Source organism: Camelus dromedarius, chromosome 17 (assembly GCF_036321535.1).
Source record: "Camelus dromedarius isolate mCamDro1 chromosome 17, mCamDro1.pat, whole genome shotgun sequence".
Lineage (NCBI taxonomy): Eukaryota > Metazoa > Chordata > Mammalia > Artiodactyla > Camelidae > Camelus > Camelus dromedarius.
In genome coordinates this window covers 21,954,096-21,973,486 of record NC_087452.1, presented here as the reverse complement: position 1 = coordinate 21,973,486, position 19,391 = coordinate 21,954,096, and the positions used below count along the sequence as shown (strand labels likewise).

General features: G+C 39.4%; 1 protein-coding gene across 5 annotated transcripts in view; it reads right to left on the bottom strand.

Annotated features, from left to right (window-relative positions):
* ADAMTS9 (ADAM metallopeptidase with thrombospondin type 1 motif 9) overlaps positions 1 to 19,391 on the bottom strand; it is a 164,128-nt gene that overhangs the window by 138,088 nt on the left and 6,649 nt on the right. The window lies entirely within an intron of this gene.

Below are 19,391 nucleotides of genomic sequence, written 5' to 3'. Positions count from 1 at the left end.
TGTCCAATGTCATATACAGGAAGAGGTGGTCTGAGGAACCAGGCAAGGATTTGATCAACTCCCTAAAAAGGGCTCTCTTCATCAGGCAAGACTGTGCAAGAGCTGGGAACTGCAGTGAGCTCATGCTTTGGTTGACAGTTTCTAAACTGAATCTGAATTGGAAAAAAAGACAATGCCTAGTGGATATTTTCACAAACACTTGCTTTTTTACAAAAGGTGTAGGGAAGCCCCGTTGAAAACTGAATGTCTTTTAATACATTAAAATACGTCACTTATTTTATGAAAAACAAATAACCCTTGTTTAATGTCTTTTATAATATTTTAATACAATGTATTATCATCAGTGAAGTTTCAAAGGTTTTAAAGTCTCTCTTGCTTTTCTGTCCTCTATTTCATTAATTTCTGCTCCAGTCTTTATTGTTTCCTTCTGCTTGCTTTAGGTTTAGTTTGTTCCTCTTTTTTAAGTGTCTTAAAGTAGAAGGTCAGATTATTGATATGAGATCTTTCTTCTTTCTTAATAGAGTCACTTAAAATATAGCTATAACTTTCCCTACTTTAGCTACATCCTGTAAGTTTTGATATGTTGTGTCTTCATTTTCATTCATCTCAAAATAGTTTCTGACTTCTCCTTTGGTTATTTAGGATCGTGCTGTTTACTTTCCACATATATATGAATTTCCCACTTTTTTTTTTTTCTGTTACTGATTTCTAATTTCATTCCACTGTGGTCAGAGCAGATACTCTGCATTACTTCTGTGCTTTTAAATTTACTGAGATTTGTTTTATGGCCTAGCATACGGTCTAGTCTGCAGGATGTTCCACGTGCACTTCAGAAGAATGTGTGTACTGCTGTTGTTTGACAGAGTGTTCTACAGATACCCGTTAGGTATGATTGGTTTACAGTGTTGTTCAAGTGTTCTGTTTACTGGCTACTCTTCTGCCTATTTTAACTACCACTGAAAGTGGAGCATTGCTATTTCCAACTACTATCATTGAATTTTTAATTTCTCCCTTCATTTCGGTCAATTTATCATTATAAAACATTATGATAAACTTTACTGAATCAGTAAAGTGAAGTAACAAAAGACCACATATTATATGACTCCAGGTAAATGAAATGTCCAGAATAGGCAAGTCTATAGAGACAGAAAGTAGAGTAATTGCTTAGGGCTGAAGGCAGAGTGTGAATATGATAGCTAATAGGTACAGGTTTTCTTTTTCAAGTGATAAAAATATCCTAATGTTGACTGTGATGATGGTTGCATGCATCTGTGAATACACCAAAAACCACTGAATTGAACACTTTAAATGGATAATAGTATGGTATGTGAATTATATCTCAAGAAAGCTGCTTAAAAAGAAAATATATCACTTAGTTTGTGAAAAGCAAATAATCTTTACTTTCGTCTCATAAATATTTTGATTTATCAGGTTTATTTAGAGAGAAGAACAACTGCAGTGAGAAAAACACTCAGGAAATGCTGGAAATAATTCACTCCTTGGAACACTAAGGGGAAATCATCTCTCAGAGAATCATCAGAGGGGACTCGGGCATGGAAATACCTGAGGACTAATCAAGGCACTGGCTGGGAAAAAGATACACTGTTTAAGTAGCACAGTTGAGAAAATTAAGGCATTAATCACTAAAAGAGATTTCTAACAGAAAACACTGTAACAGAGAACAACCCATGTAAGTTCTAATATACCTGGAAAACATTTCATTCACCACTAATTTGTGTATCAAAGAAACAATTCAGTATGCTTTACGTGGTATAAAAAAGCAGGAATAAAATTACCTCTTGGGAATCAAAAGCAACATCTTCTAATGTATACTTCCCAGTCTTGCCCATCGGATCTTTTATCCTAACAAAGTTAGAATATTTATTGACCTAATCAGACCAACTAATTGCTACCACATTAACCATTTTAACAAGCAGTTTTGAATTTAGCATTAAAAATAGTATGAGCTTTAAAGATGCAAATATTCACTATGACTACATATGGAGTAACATTTTTACAGAGAATAGAAAAAATAGACAATGTAACTAGTATATCTATTTAACTCTCTATCCTCTGAAAAGAAATTGTTAACATCAGAGAATGATTTCCACCGAGGGACACACAGTGTTAGGATAAAAAAAAAAGTCATTTACATGTCTCTTTAGTGACCTTTTAGCATAATGGAAATGAGACTAGTATTTCAAATCTTCAATGTCACTTCCCTAATAGTTTTATCAGAATGGGCTACATAATGAAATTTCACCCTAGGAGAAAGCACAGTATAAATGGTCTGTGTCTTTTTGCTCTTCTTTTCACCCATATATAGCTTTACATTTATTATTACTTGTATTGAGATATAATTTATAGAATACAAAAATCACACTTTCAAAATGAACAGTTCAGTGGCTTTTAGTGCACTCAGAGAGCTGGGTAATCATTTCTATTACCTAATTTTAGAGTATCTTTATTGCCCCTGAAAGACACCCTGTATCCATTAGCCATCAATCCCCATTGCCCCTCTCCCCTCAGCCCCTGGCAATTACTAACCTATGTCTTGTATCCATGGATTTGCATTTCATACAAATGGAGCTATACAACATGTGGCTTTTTGTGTCTGACTTCTTCCACCAAGCATGCTTTCAAGGTTCATCCACACTGCAGCATGTGTCAGTACTCTATCACTTTCCATTGCCATGTAATATTCTACTATATAGCCATACCACATTTTATTTATTCCTTCATCAATTGGTGGACATTTGGGTTCAACAACTCAATTGAATAAAGTTGCTATAAACATGTACATACCAGTTTTTGTGTGGCTATATTTACATTTCTCTTAGGTATATACCTAGGAGTAGAATTGCTGGGTTATATGGTAATGCTATGGTTAATATTTTCAGGAACTGCCACATTGTCTTCCATAGTGACTGTACCATCCTCATGCCTCTTCTTGAAGTTCAAATATAACATTCAGAAATAGGAAAGCGTTTTGTCTTGGTTCTTCTTCTTTAAGGAATCCTCAAAATTTAATCCACTGACTTAACTAAATAGCTTATGACCAACCTGGTCTAGTTCAAATCTTAAAGTAGCATGTTGAATGAAGGAAGATATACAGATGGCAAATAAGCATGTGAAAATATGTTCCACGTCACATATCAAGAAAATACAAAAAACGATATACCAAAATCTAGAATGCTAACAACAACAATTGTTGACAAGGAACTGGGGCAACAGAAACCTTCATTCACTGCTGGTAGGAATGCAAAAAGGTACAAGTCACTTTGGAAGACAGTTTGGGTGTTTCTTACAAAACTAAACGTATTCTTAATGTATGATCAAGCAATCATGCTCCTTGGTATTCATCCAAAGGAGCTTAAAATTTATATCCACTCAAAAACCTGCACTTGGGTGTTTATGGCAGCTTTATTCATAATTGCTAAAATTTAGAAGCAACCAAGATGTCCTTCAGTAGGTGAATGGATAAATAAACTGTGGTACATCCAGACAGTGGAGTATTACTCAGTATTAAAAAGAAATGAGCTCTCGAGCCATGAAAAGACTTGGAGGAATCTTAAATGCATATTACTAAGTGAAATAAGCCAATCTGAAAAGGCCACATACTGTATGATTCCAATTATACGACATTCTGGAAAAGGTAAAACTATGGAGATAGTAAAAATCAGTGGTTGCCAGGGGGTTGGGGCAAGAGAGGAATGTATAGGCAGAGCACTCAGAGGGTTTTTAGGGCAGTGAAAATACTCTGTATGATATCATAAGGATGAATATGTGTTATTCTGCATTTGTACAAATCCACAGAATATACAACACCTGAGGAATTGTAATGTAAACTGGAACTTGGGTCATAAACATATGTCAATGTAGGTTCATCAGCTGTAACAAATGTAGCTCCTGATGGGAAATGTTGACAGTGGGGAGTCTGTACATGCCCAGGGGCAGAGGACAGATGGGTAATCTCCTCACCTTCCTCTCAATTTCTCTGTGAACCTAAATCTGCTCTTAAAAAAGAAAAAAAAAACAAAAAACCAGACTTAACTTTAAAAAAAAGTACGTGGTATCTCCAAGAATTAAATGCACATTTGCATTCAGAGAAAGGTACAATAGTTGACAATCTGAATCCTCACATATGCATGTGAATAAATTTATGCATGTTAGTAAGTTCTATCTTGCAGTTGTGTGTTTCCTCATGCCAACTTATAGGTACCACAATTATGATGCTTTATTCCAAGAACATGACAACATTGGCTTTTACAACTGTTCGGCCTTTATGACTATGAAGTGGGAGCAGTGATGCTTATGCTGCCACAAACAGCCTCTATTCTAAGATTTCATGCTCTAAAGGGCTCAAATTTCAAGTCCTATTAGACCTTGGGCAAATAACTGACTACTATTCACCGTCAGTTCTTCTACTTACGAAGCTGAGTAAGAACAGTACCTATTTCAAAGAAGTAACTGGAGATCATACAGGTGAAGTGCCTAGCACATAAGAAGCAATCAATAAATATTATTTTTTTCCTCTATTTTTGCCAGTTATAAAGTCATGGTGAGTTAGAACTAAATGGAACCATTTAAGGGAGAGTGTTCTTCTTAAAAACAATTTTTTTGGCTTCAAATAACAATTTTAAAGACAAGCTGTTTACATCCTTAAATGCTCTTTTCTGAGTCACTTCTCTTGGCCTCAGTTTCCTGATCTCTTAAGTGGGTATATAAACAGCTATTTCCACCTTAAGGCTATTTGGAGAATTAAATAAGAAAGTATATAGGAAATTACTGGTCAATTATAAGCTGATTTTAAAATATTATTTTTTTGCACCTTTTCTGTTCTGTGCAATGCGCTGAGCTAAGTACGTTGAAAGAAACCACAGCGATTACAAAACAAAAATAAAACTGGGGGCTTATTCTTAAAAAGAAAGTATTATAAAAATTTAAGATGGTATCATTATTAAAAAAAAATCTTACAGCCTAAAACTTGAACAATATTTGCTTATTTATTGGTAAAAAATGTTTCAAATGAGCTTCATTTCGCATTGCCACGCAATCAAATGCATGTGACATTACGAAATAACTAGAACTATTCTGTAAAATTACATCCGGGCCCGGTTTCTCTGCAGTTACTCACTGAGTGTTTCCCACCCACCAGGGTTGAGTGAAGGAGATCTGAATGTTAACTTTCACAGTTGGGAAGTTAATTATTGCTCTCTATGCTCATACGGTTTATCAAAATTTAACTGAATTTCCTTAAGGCACTGAGCCACCTTGTGACCTCGTGGTCCAAGCGGGCAGGAGAATCACAGCCCAGGACCAAAGGGAGGACTGGCGAGCCAGGTTTGCAGCAAGTCCCCTTTCTGCTCCTGCAGGACCTGACAGCCAGAAGGAGGCAGACAGGACTCGTCAGTGTTCCACACTTGGATTCTGTAGCCAGACCAGCCCTTATTCACGTTCCTGCCCTAGTGCTGCTCTAGCCGCCTTTCTTGGGCAACTTCCTAACTCAAAGCCTCGGTTTTGTCATCTGTAAAATGAGCACACTAACAGTACATCCCTTAAAGAGTAACAGTGAGGATGAAAAGAGATAATATGGAAAATGCCTGGGACACAGAGCATGGCACTCAGGAAAGATCCAATAATATTTAATGTGATAATAACTCTTAGTTGTTATTGTTTTACTAGTAGCATGCAAAATATCCTCTCTTTATCTATTAGAATGTTGACGTCAGGGTTTCTCAAACAAAGCAATTCTATTTTTGGAAGGATCTTCTAAAGGAAAGGAGGGAGGGAGGGGAGGAAGGAAGGAAAGTCATAAAGACCAGCCTCTGCTTTCACGGAACCTCCAACCTAGGTAAGAAGCTCGTGCAGTCTGACGTGAGAAGACCTCGTCGGAGATGGCATTAGATGTCAAGAATTACCACAGACACGTCCGCCTCTCAACTGGCTCAACAGCTGATAACATCCAGGAAACAAAAAGTGGAAGCCGATGGCAGTGCCCAGCCCTCTGCTCTAGTCCCATCAAAGATCTGCGCCCACTGGGAATGTTCAGAGAGCTACTCAGTGAAGCCTTCACACTGGGACTCCAAGGGACAGGAGCGACAGTCTACTGGCATCAGAGGAGGATGGATAAACAAACACAATGTGGGGGGATAAAAGAGATAAACCATAAAAACAAAAACAGCTATAAAACCCACAAATGTTCTAATAATAAAGAACAATGTGTTTCCAGAACTGGGTGAGGAAGGAGCTAAGGGAAGGAATTGTTCTGTGTATATAAAGCTCTAAAGAGTATGAATGAAAATCACCAGGGTTTACTTTTTTTTTAAGGGTTCTTAATTTGACAGCCTGAAAAACAACAGTGAATGCCTAGATGCTGACTAGGGTCACGTCCCCAAGCTCATTTCTTTGGACAAACTATGAGTTTTGGGGGGAGAAGTGGCACTGGACATGGGTGCAGAGGGCGGCGGCGGGAGAGATATCAAGAAGGTTCCTTTGGGGCTGGCCAGAACCTTTATGGACGATGTTTTCCCAAGAATGGCTGATGGAACATGAGTCCCAGAAGATATTTCCAAAAACAAACCAAGTGGGTTTGTAAACCACTACACAGCATTCACATCTGGGACTTTCTCCATATGCATTAGCATTTTAAAAGGCCTGAGAAGTCTTGCGGGAAAGAAACCAGTGTACATTTTGTTTAGCCATGGAATTGGGAAACTTACAGGATCTTGGCCAACTGATGAGGGGGCTGAAAAATCCCTGGAAACAAAACAAGATGAAGAGGAATGTATGGACGGGCCTTCCTCTCAGGGAGAGAAGGAGATGCCATTGGAAGAAAATAATCAAGATGCTTCTTGCAGTCCAAGGGGCTATGGTGGGTGGTGGGTGGTGGGAGGCATATCTGAGGGTCATCCCACTAGTTCCTAAGGGGAGGGTGTCTCCAGCTACCTGGGGAGGTCACTTTGCTGACTTGGGTGCACAAGCTGGGACACTTCCCGCAAAGGTTCTGCCATACCCTTCTCATTCAACATCCCTCAGCTCCTTCAACTACACACAGTCACAGTGACAACAACTACCATTATAGTAACACTGGTTCACGTTTGTTGAACACTTTCCTCTGGGTCAGGCCCTCTTTGAAGCATTTTATTATGGATTAACCTCACTATTCTTCCCAGCAACCAGATAAGACAGGGACTATCCTCTCCACTTCATAAATGAGGAAACTGAGGCACACCTCAATAACTTGAGAAATAACTTGAGAAAATATTAACAGTGTATCTGTTTGGAACAGTGTTAATATTGCTGAACATACTGAACATACCTGGGCTTGTATTTTACTGACAGTGTTTGGTTTTGCTATTCAACTCCTGCAAAACACTCCTCGGGAAAAGTTGGTTTGGACTCATTTCATCTCTTAGCAGTATGGGGAGATGGGCCTTTCTGCCCTGCGGGGTACCAGCTGCCCATGGGCACCCTGCACTACCTGCGGCCTGCTTTGATGGCTGCCTCTCAGGCCCCTTTGGGACACAGCTTGGGATCTAGGCCAGTGCTCTCCAGGAGAAATAAAATGTGAGCCTGAGGTAGGCTTCTAAGGATTTCTAGTAGCCACATTTTAAAAAGTCAAACAGATGAAATTAATTTTAATACTATATTACATCTAATCCAATATATCCAAAATATAATCATTCCAACATGCAGCACGAGCCCCACTGCAGAGGCTCAGGACCCACGTGAGGCTATTGGCTACGGGACAGGGTGGTGCAGTCCAGGCATTAAACATTTGCAGAGTGAACAGAAGGGGCAGCGTGAGGTGCTAGGTAAGAATTTGGGCTTGGGAGATAGAGAGACCTGTGTTCAAATCCCAGCTTCTCTGCATTCAATCTGTGTAAACTTGGACAGGTCATTGAAGCCCCTTGTGCCTCAGTTTCCTCATCTGTGAAATGGGGATGATAACGGTTCTTCCCTAATAGGGTGGTAGGAAGGGCTGAACGATGTAATACACAGAAAGTGCTGGTACAGGGCCTGCTGCAGAGTGAGTACCCGAGAGGTACTGGCTGAGCATAGGCTGCAGGAATAAAGGGGCTCCTGCTATGTGACATATCACTGCCACTCGTGTGTGGCCCTGTGATGGGTTGAGGTATCACTCGCATAACAGAGATTAAAGAGCACTTGGGCTGGCGCCCTTTATAAAAGGCTTCTGAGCAACTCCTAAGGAATATAGCTCCCATATTCCTTTGATAGACAAGTTTCCCAGTTGACAGGCAACTGAGGATGAGTTTCTACACCAGAGCCTGAAGTAGAAACCCCTCCTCATCCTGATGTCCATGCGCTGGCCACCCCGGTAATGAGTAGTTGCAGGGACATGCTGTACTCTGATCACAGGCTGAACTCACCGGGGACCCTCCCAACCACAGGCCACCTTCCTGCAGCACCCCCGGCGCTGATATCTAGTTGCTATCTATTCAGATACTTAGTTGCTGTATATTCAGCCCTTGCTGTGACAACTTAATCCCTCAAGTGAATTTAAAGCCTAATATCTTTCTCTGTAGCCTTGATGTAACTTCTTAAAATGATCTCACTAGTGTATTCTTAATTATCCTTACACTCAAATCCACTGGCACTCCCAAAACCTTATTTGAGTTGCTCTTTTGAACATCCTCTTTTAGGCACCATCCCTGGACAGCTTTTCCTTGATTTAAAGCTTAGAAAGAACACAGGATTGGGAAGGGCTCACTTTTCCATTTGTCTTAGCTCCAAGATTACAAGTTCCTTTAGAATCCTGAGCCTAGATCCTCTTATCCACAAAGAGGGACTAGAAGTTCTCTACAGTTCCTTTCAGTATTAAAAAATTATGAGTTCTTATATCTTATAAAATATAAGTGAATAATGTTGAAAAATGCAGTCCTAAGATTCAAAAGGGATAAAAACCAACAGTCATTCCCCCTGGCCACTGTCACTCTTAAAGAGGATATCGAAGAAGTGTAGCTGATGATAAATAATATCAAGAGAGGTACCATATAGGCATCTTCATTACTTATTGCAAAGTGTTTTTTTAGATCTGCTAAAACAGGTTCATAGTGTCTGAAAACTATTTCCATTCTCTAATCTGACTCATTACAGTGGAATAGCACCAAATGTGAGGATTAGGAAATTGGCTGAAGAGGAAAAAAAAAATTAGCACATAATCCAAGTTACCTTTGGAAAACCATTACATTGCCCACAAAGCACAGAATAGAAACTTAGGGAATACTGGAGTCATGGCTCCTATTCCTCTTGCCCCAGGGGTGTAGTCATACAGGGCTGAATCTTGCATTCCTAACTTCTTCTATGCGTGTCTCTGTCTGACCGTCGTCTGGCTTTCTCTCCTGTGCGCACATATGCGTGATAGAACATGGTTGCATTCTTAGGAATTCAGGTCTTCCTTTGTAACTGTTCTTGCCTTTGAGCCAAGAGAACCCATTCCTACTATAAACTAAACTGGCTTGAAATTGAAAGCTGTGTTCCTAGATACCAACTAGAAATAAAAACAACATCCCTCTGTGGGCAAATACAATGGTTTTGAATAATCAGTCCTAAGTAAGCCTCTCCTAGTCCATTTCTCTGCATGTGTCTTGGACAAACTCTATACTTCACTCTCTACTATGCTTTCCTGTAGTGTCATCCTGTTACAGCATGAAATCCACAGGGCATGAAATGCTTGCAATAAAATAAGAGAGCTTTGTATGACACGTGTCTGCAAATGAAGAGAATGAAAAGACAGGCATAGTCTGGGAGAGAGTATTTGCAAACTATGTATCTGATAGAGGGCTAATATCAGAATATATAAAGTATTCTCCAACTTCAATAATAGAAAAACAGACATTCCAAGTTTTTTTTAAATGGGCAAAAGATTTGAACAGACATGGCAACAAAGAAAATACAGGGATGGTAAATAAGCATATCATTAGTCATTAGGGAAATGCAAATTAAAACTGCAATGAGATACCACCACACATCTATTAGAATGGCTAAAATTAAACAAACAAACAAACAAAATATTGACAATACTAAGTGCTGACAAAGATGCAGTAGAACTAGGACTTTTATACCCTACTGCTGGGACTGCAAAATGGTACAGCCACTCTGAAAAGTAGATGAGCAGTTTCTTACAAAGTTAAACATATGCTGACCGTATAACCCAGATAACTAACTATTCAGCAATAAAAAGGGATGAATTATTGATACAGGCAACAGTGTGGATGAACCTCAAATACACTATACTTAGTGATTCTGTTTATATGACATTCTGGAAAAGGCCAAACTATGAGACAGAAAACAGGGAGCTGCTACAAAGCACCCCAGGAATCATTCTCTATCTTGATTGTAATGATGGTTACATGACTGTATGCATTTGCCAAAACCTGCGGAATTTTACACTAGAAAGGATGACTGTTTCTGCATGTAAACTATACCTTAATAGAAAAAAATGGAAGAAAATACTAGAAAATATTCATAGAAAATAAAAAGATGTGTGAAAAATTACAATCTTAGCAGAAAAAGTTTGAGGAATATCATATTAATGTGAACTTTTCCCACACACAAGCCAAGTGCACTTTCAACACCCCATGCTAACTTTAATGCCACATGAGAGACAAGGGTCAATAAAAAAGGAGGCATTTTGTCAACATTTACCCCTCGTTTAATTTTCCCCCTTCTCAAAGTCCACCAGCCACATGTATACACAAATCACCATATCTTGCATTTCCTCCTATTCCTCTTTGTGATACTCAGAACGCTTCATACTTAGTAACAATTTGCAGTTATATGAAATGTCCATGCAGAAGTTTCATTCAGACAGAAGCTGACTTTGGTTACCTATAAATAACTATTCTAATGATTCTATAAGAATCTGATTATCACAAGGAACTAAACTTTCATGGATCCAAAATGGAAAATTTTAAACCTCAGTTGTAGGAATAAATCACACTTTATTAAATGAGTGGGTTTATTTGAAGAAAACCAAGAGATACTCCAGTGTCTCACTCCAAAAAGACAGCCTGTTCAGGGGACAGTCTGAGAGCTCTTGGAGTAGCCCCAAGTACCTTTTGCCACTGTTAGCCTGCACATGTGACGACAGCCCTCTGCCCCAGCCTTCTGTCATTTCTTACAGCCCTTCTTTAGAAGGGCATCTTAACCTGTTTCAGGGGGGTACTAGGAAGATGAACAAACTAGCAAGTGTCTGTATGACCCTTTCCCTTGGCAGGGAATGAGTTTTTGAAGCAAGATAAATAACCAACCAAGATTTGATGACAAGTGATGGGGAAAGACCCTGATTTGGGACCAAAGGTGAGGCAAGCCACCCTGGGCTGTCTCTGGATCCAGAAGCTTATTAAAAGGGCTCGTGGGAGTAATATTCCATTGTGTATCGTATCTTCTTATTATTCAGCCATAAAAAAGAATGAAATAATGCCATTTGCAGCAACATGGTAGACCTAGAGATTATCATATTAAGTCAGTCAGACAGAGAAAGACAAGTATCATATGATATCACTTATATGTTGAATCTGAAAAAAATGATACAAATTCTGTTTAAAAACCAAAAACAGACTCATGGACTTAAAAAACAAACTATGGTTATCAAAGGGGAAAGGACATGGTGGGATAAATTAGAGGCTGGGGATTAACAGACACATGTTACTATATATAAAATAGATAAAAAAAACAAGGACCTATTGTATAGCACAGGGAACTATGTTTAATATTTTGTAATAATCTGTAATGGAAAACAATCTGAAAAAGTATATATATGTATAGATCGATCGATCTATCTATCTATCTATCTATCTATCTATCTATCTATCTATAGATATATCTATGTATCACTTTGCTGTACACCTAAAACTAACATTGTAAATCAACTACACTTCAATAAAAATTTTTTTAAAAACGGGGGATCACGGGAGGGGACAAGAAAGCACGTCATAAATCAAAGAGATCTAATTTCACTCCCAAACCTAACTTGCCATTTTTACATTCCCAACCGGAAACTGGTTCTTCTGGGCTTCAAAACACAGGTGAGTGAAATTCTTGAATGGTAGATAAGGTAGTCTCAGGAAATACTGTAAACTGAGGATCTTTCTATTGGTAGGTTAAAAAAAAAAGAAGAAAGCTATCAAGGTACTCCAGACGAAGGGTCAAAACCCAACCTAATGCACTGTCTTTTGTGCTCAACAAAACTGGTTCACTCCTGGTGGTTTTGTTCTTGGTACATGCTCTGGGTTTGGAGGCTGACCCTGCTCTTTGAAACTGTTGCAAATGGACCCTGACCTTATGATAATAAAGATGAATCAAAGAGTAAAAGAAGAGAAGTGGAAAGGAAAAAAAGGGCCAGGGGGAACAAAATTTTAACAAGGACCATGACAAGCAAGTGACAAGTTACTTAAGAGGCCTAACCACCAGCTGCAATGTGGGGACCTTGTTTAGATCAATTAAATTTAGATTAAGCAAATGGACTGTAAAAAGGCATTTTGGGGACAACTGGGAAAATTTTAACATAGATACTGTTTAGGTGATAGGGAGTAATTACTGTTGATTCTGCTCACCTTGATAAATACTATTACTGTTATGTCAGAAAATATCCTCATTTTTCAGAGATGTATATTGGAGCATTTAGAAAATGTCACGCTACCTGGGTTTACTTTAAAATTCTCCAACAAAAAGGAAAACAAAAACAAAAAAAGAAGCAAGTGTGGAAAAAAAACTGTCGTCATTAACTGTAGATGGTGCATGCTTGTGGTTCATGTTACTGTTGTCTCTACTTTTACATGTTTGAAGATGTTTGTAATAAAATGCCTTTTAAAAAACATGATGAATTTAAACAAAATTATAGAACAGTTTCTGTATTAGAAGTTTCTTTTTCTACTATTCTTTGCCAATTTTATTGGAGTATTGTACTATTAACACTAATGTTAAAAAAAAAAAGAAAAGCAATATTTTAATGTAAATACCTTAAGGAAGATAAATCTGAGGAAATAAGCTCAAGAACTCAGTTATTTAAAACAGTACCTTTCCAGCAATTTACAAAGGATTTCAGAAGTCATTGCTTATACTGACTATTTATTAGACATAAAGTCCAATGAAGAATATAGAAAAGGAAAAAAAAAGGTATAAAGATGGATGAGGAACAAAAAGAGGTAAATGAAAAGAAATGAAGCTGAAACTATAAACTCCAAATGGCAGAAACTGTCTTGAAAGATTCTAATTGCTTCTGGCTTTCAGGTCCAGCTGTTTCCTGCACACACTGTGGACAAGTTCATTCACGTCTCTGAGTTCAGTGTTCTCATTTGTAAATGGGAATCCATAGAGCACCTTCCTCCCAGGGTGCTGGTCTGAGAGTAAATGGAATAAACTGTCATGTGCTTCCACGTTGCCCAGCACGTGGCTCCTTCAGTGAAGGCCTGTTCTTAGGCTGAAAGGCTGAGGGGAAAGGACCTGAGGACAGAGCAAGGCGGGAAAATGGTGGCAGGCCAGCCTCTCCCAGGAATCACTACTTAGTCAACCACCAACCTGCTTGGGCCCAGGCAGGACCATGAGGTCGGCCAAAGCTTCTGTCACTGCCTGGAACCCTCAAGCTGTCCCAGAGTTGTTTACTTAAAGCCCCCTCAGAAGTCTGCTCCTTCCCTCTGTCTCTCACTCCATTTGGGCCCAACTCTCAGGGCAGCTAATCTAATCAGCTAATCTATGCTAAATTATTAATAGCATCCAGGAGGTTAATGTGTAACAAGTATACACTCCAGTGAAGGCACACTGGAGACACAGCCCTTGGTGAGTCATTAGAGTCTTGGTGGGAATTCCGGGCACCAGGCAACCTTCCTCAAATCAAATCAAATTCTAGGAAGGCATTTAAAAAATCCTGCCAGCAAAAATAATTCGTATATGAATGCAATCAAATCAACAAAGGGACAGGCCAAAAAATCCTTTAACTAGACCAGGACAAAAGGGTTGTGGAAAATGATATGTTTAGGAGCTTTGTAACCTTATGGACTTTTCTACATCTCTGTTTTCCTATCTGCAAAATGAAGGTGGAGGTAAGGATTAAATACAATCCGTGTGAAGCACTTGGAACAGTGCCTGCCATGTAATAGGCACTCAACAAATGTTAGCCATTGTTATTATTATTTAAGGATGAGATTAGGTAGAAGTCAAAGGTAATGCTCTGAAAGCTTAAGTGAAAAAGAACACTCTAGATGGCAGCTTCCATTTGTGTTTTCAATGCAGTTTGGCTCACAGTGTAGCACACTGGAATCAGATCTGGGTTCAAGTGTCAGGCCCACTTTCTACCAGCTGTGTGACTCTGGACAAGCTACTCAACCTCTCTGAGCTATAATTTTCTCAAGGTTGAAATAAGGCTAATAATACCTTCCCTGTAGTATTCATGAATGAATTACGTATGATAATGTATGGAAAATGTGTAGCACAGTGTTTTCATACATGTATCATAAGAGCCTAACAAATGATGGCTGTAATCATCAGCCTGTATTTCCCAGCCTTTACAATCACACCCTTGGGAGCCCAAGCAAGAAGTGACAGTACATTCTAGTGGTGGTGATGAGCAGAGTCCTCAGGGCCCATCAGAAACTAAACCATGGTAATCCTACTGTAATTCCAGTGTTGGTCAGTCCAACAAGCATTTAGCTGGGTGGGGATGATCCTCAGCTTTGACCAGCCCTGATGTCCCAAAGTAGCTGCAAGGCAGGAATTTTATCTGCCTGGTTATTGAGATTATCTCATTTAGGGCCAAAAACATGGGATCCTGGCTTGGCCCTTGGCCCAGTGACAAGTGCCACGGGGCTACAAAACATCTCCATGCCACTACTCTTAATTCTTTTTAACTGTACTTTTGACTATGAAACTACTATAGAATCATGGCAAAAAAATATAAGGACATGAAATAAAAAAGTGAAAACTGCCTATGTTCCTACCAACAAGGAAGAGTCCCTTTTAATATTTTTGTGCATGTGGCTTCTGGTTTCTTCTTTACAAATACATTCTCCTCCACACATTTTGTTATCACTTGAAAAAAATGAGATCATACTGTACATACTATTTCATCACTCTTTTGTTCACTTAATGTACCTGTTTCTGTGTTTGCTAGCCTAAATCTATGCCATCATTTTTAATGGCTGCACAGGAATCCATCAAATGCAGACTTCATAAATGATTGACCTATCCTCCAACCAATGGCACTTAGACTGTTTCTAGCCTTTTGCTATAGTAAATGGACTGAGCGTTCTCACATAAATGCCTTTACATAATTGTCCAATTACTTCTTTAGAAGTGGTATCGATGGGCCCATGAGTGTACAATTCCTAAATGCCTTAAGAAAAAAATGAAAACAAAAAACAACTAGCCTTGCTGAGATGGGAGGGTGAGAAATGCATTTTAGTAACAGAAAAACACTGTTTTTAGGCCCTGGCAAACAAAACAGCTGGCCTTCTCTCCTGTCTTTTTCTCGTTTACCTACCAGGAAGCACGTCTCTCTCACTGATAAAAAAAAAAAAAAAAAAAAAAAAAAAAAAACAACTAAATCCTCTGTTGCAAAATCCAGGGTCAAGTAGTGTTGGTGACACAGAACTTGGGGTGTCTTCTGGAAACGCCATGTGAAGGACCAGCAGGAAGTGGCTTAAAAATCAACAAACTCTCCCAAATGGCTCCCAGGAGCCTGCCACTTGGCCCCCTGGTGTGTGGGGCGGGCAGGCTGTCAGCTGAGGACCCAGTGTGCAGGGGAGACTCAGCACAAGGTCATGTTATAGAAAAGGGAAGCCACCTCACACGGCATCCTGAATCCTGAGGATCTGACAAAGAGGATGAAAACCACCAATTAATGCAGACACACACAAGTGGCCCACATGTCTATGTACAGGCACAACCAATGATGGCGAAATGGAGATACTCCAGGAGGGACAGCCACTGGGCCAAGAGAAAGATGCAAGAAATAAAATTTCAGAATGGTACAGACAAACACAATGTCAGAAAGGGGCTCTCAGCCCCGTGGCTCGCTGGCAGGGCGACCTTGGGCAAGTCCCATAAACCCTTAATGACCAGGTGACCAAAAAACTCTAAGCTTAATCAAAGGAAACTGATTAGCTTTGGGTTTTCATATTTTGAGTTTTCTTTCCCTTGTGCTGGTGTTTTAATTTCTGTTTATATGATCTTTTTTTTTTTTTTTTAATCTACTATTCAGTGATTATCTACCATCTGCTGAAAACTGTCCTGGGAGCTTTCAGGATTTCACACTCATTTAGTCCTGACTACACCCTCAGAAGGTACATGTTATTCTTACTTTATGCTCTAAACATGCTTGAGGTATCACAACTAACTGAAATAAAGAGGGTTCCTGATTATATCCCCATGGTACAGAGGACTTACCCAATAAATACTTTATGGCCATCAATAAGTGTACACATGAATGAATAAATTATATTGTAGACTCCTTTCTAAACCCCATGAAGTTTTCACTCTGTAAGACTCCTTCTACACATGTCATTTTAATATAACTTATCCCAGAATCTTTTTCTTTTTTTGGAAAATTAGACATACATTAAGAATCAGAAATGAGCAAGACTTACATTCCATCTGTAGGTAGCAATGTAACAGGCATAGTGCCCTGTCCTGGGAAATCTCTCATAATCCAGCAACTAAAGGGTTACATCGAGTTCAGCAGGGGTTTTCCAGGAGTCAGCTCCCAGGCTTGGGTGATCTCAAATTCTGATGTTTTGCTTGTGAGTATATAGGGTATCACTCCTGGAAATAAATAACTTAACGTCCCAAGCCTACAGTTTGCTCCTCTGGGCAGAATTACCATTCAGGTTTCCTCTACCTTGAATATTCTACCACCCTATGAAAAAAGAAAGCAATGGTGGAGAAAGCCAAGCCCAGAGCAAAGCACGGGACAGCTGTGGATAGTGGCAACTGCCCCCAATCCAGCGGTAGCAGGGACCCTCACACTTGACTTTACTTCTGACTTACTTGGAGCTCTTAGTAAACCCACTGATTCCTGCTCTATCTCATGTACCTGCAAAAAGAGTTTGTTGGTTGGTTGGTTTGTTTAAAGAATCTGCGTGAGGCTGCCAGGGTACTTCTAAAGTTGACCCTTGGTTACCAATTACTGCTCTATGGTAGGGAGGGAGAGGGAATCCTGAAGCTGAATGAACTGGTGTTTGTAAACAGGATATTTTCCTCTCTGGCCAGAAGGACTTCTCCCACCCACCATGCCTACTGTCACTCCCTGTGCAAAGGCTACCTGGTTTTGGAAGTTTCTGTGACCTGCTGGTCCATCCCTCTAATGGTTGCTGGTGAACTATGCCATATTCCAAAGTTCTTTCCAACTGTTCTGAGCCTCCTGCATCTCAATTCAAAGAAGGAGTGCAGAAGCAGCTGGAAGAGAGAAACCAGAGTGGCATAGTCCAGCAGCAACCTTTTAAAGGGCCAATCAAACTGCTGGGCTCCTGATTCATCACACGGGGTGAAGGGAGGCCCTGCCATATTGGTAAGCAAAAATTGGGTGGAAAACTAAAAGTTGGCATTGGTGATTTGGAAGGTACCACTCAAAGGCCCCAATACCCATAAGGATTACATCACAAATAAGTTTTTTTTGAAAAATTAAGGCATTTTCTATTGTTATCAATCTTTACCTTTTCAGATTCCCTCTTTTTTGTGTTTTTAACTAAACTCGACAATGATTTGTCCTGTAGCCTAGAAAATCAAACGTCCATTGACTTGGGGAATTCATTTTTTTTTAAAATGAACATTGAGGAATTTTTGAATGACAGTATTAAGATTTATGTCTTCCTTTTTCTCTCTCACACCCAAAGTACACAGCTATACGTGGGCACAGAGAGAACGGGTTGTGTAATAAGACAGGAAAACATAGGTTATCATTATGGACTAGCTATGAGATCCTGGGCAAGTTGCTTCATCTCTGAAAGCCTCAGCTCCTTCACCAGGCACAATGGAGGGATGAATGGTACCCACCTAGAGGGTTGCCTTAAGAATTAAATGAAGTAGTGTAGGTTAAGTGCTTTGCAAAACGCCAATAAAGGACAGGACCAGAATAAATGGTAGCCAAAAAAAAAAAAATGCTTGTGTGCTGCCACTTTAGGGCAGAAGAATGCCACCAAGTGCCACTGTTCAACAAACTGATCAGTGAAAACATTATTTGAGTATCTTTTGAACATTTGTTAATAAGATAGAATGGGAAGAACCACGTATTTTTTTTTTCTATCATGGATGTTTTATACACGTCTATAAAATACACACTTGCTATTTCAGATTGGAGAAGTCAAGAAGGAAAGGTCAACATTCTTACTAGCATGGCCAAAAAAAATGTGATAGATGTCTTGCCCTTGAACTTGCTGGCGGCTATCTTGGTACCCTTCACTCTGCCAGGACTATTGTTTCTCCCTCGGCCTCCCACCTCCACCCTGTGGATCTGGAGAGAGTCTAACGGATAGAATATTTCAGTTATGTTTCATTTAGCCCTGGATGGGACAAAGCCAAAAGACTTATGATGCCACACCCTACAACTTGGGTACTCCAGGTACAAGCAGCCAACATCATCTGTCACTAAAGGATTCATTTTAAAAATAGTAACTCCAGGAGAAAATAGGACAGTGCAGTCTGTCACAACAGAAGAACCCGATACAGATAGAAGATGAAACAACTGATCATTCTAGGAAACCCCCATTGGTCCTGAACTTGGGTCTTACTGGAAGATGCCAGGAAGACCCTGAGAAACTATTTAATTTGGGCAAGCGACTTTTAAAAATAAAGACTAGGAAGAGGGATGAAGTTTCAGAAACAGAAAGTCCCAGAATTTTTTAAATGGTATTTTAACAAACATCCTAAAATCCTGGACCAAACAGAGGGATGGCTGCTAATGCTATGCTACCATCAGAGAGAAAGAAACTAGGCTTCAAAGACAGTGAAAGGGAGATTCAACACTGCAGACTGAGAAGCACAGACAAGCATAAGCTTTCCAAGGGGCCCAGAAGAACATATCCGTGACCAGGGCCAAACATGTCAGCACTAAGCCTCAAAGAATGTGGCAGGGAGAGAAGGAAATCCAGTGCGGGGCATATACGCACTGGATTGAAACCTGACAGTGCAACCTACAGCTCCATCCCTATATTTCCTGAAGCCATAGAACATTAGTTAACTGAAGTTGATTTTAAAAATTCTGACAAATACATAGAAATTTTTGTGAGTTCCATTTGTAAGACTTTTTTTTGTAACCCTACACAGTAAAAACAAACAAAAATCCAAATGAACAGAAAACATCAACACACCAAGAAAACACAAGTAACTGCCAACTGAGGATATGGTGATAATGGACTCGGTATATTACTAAAGCT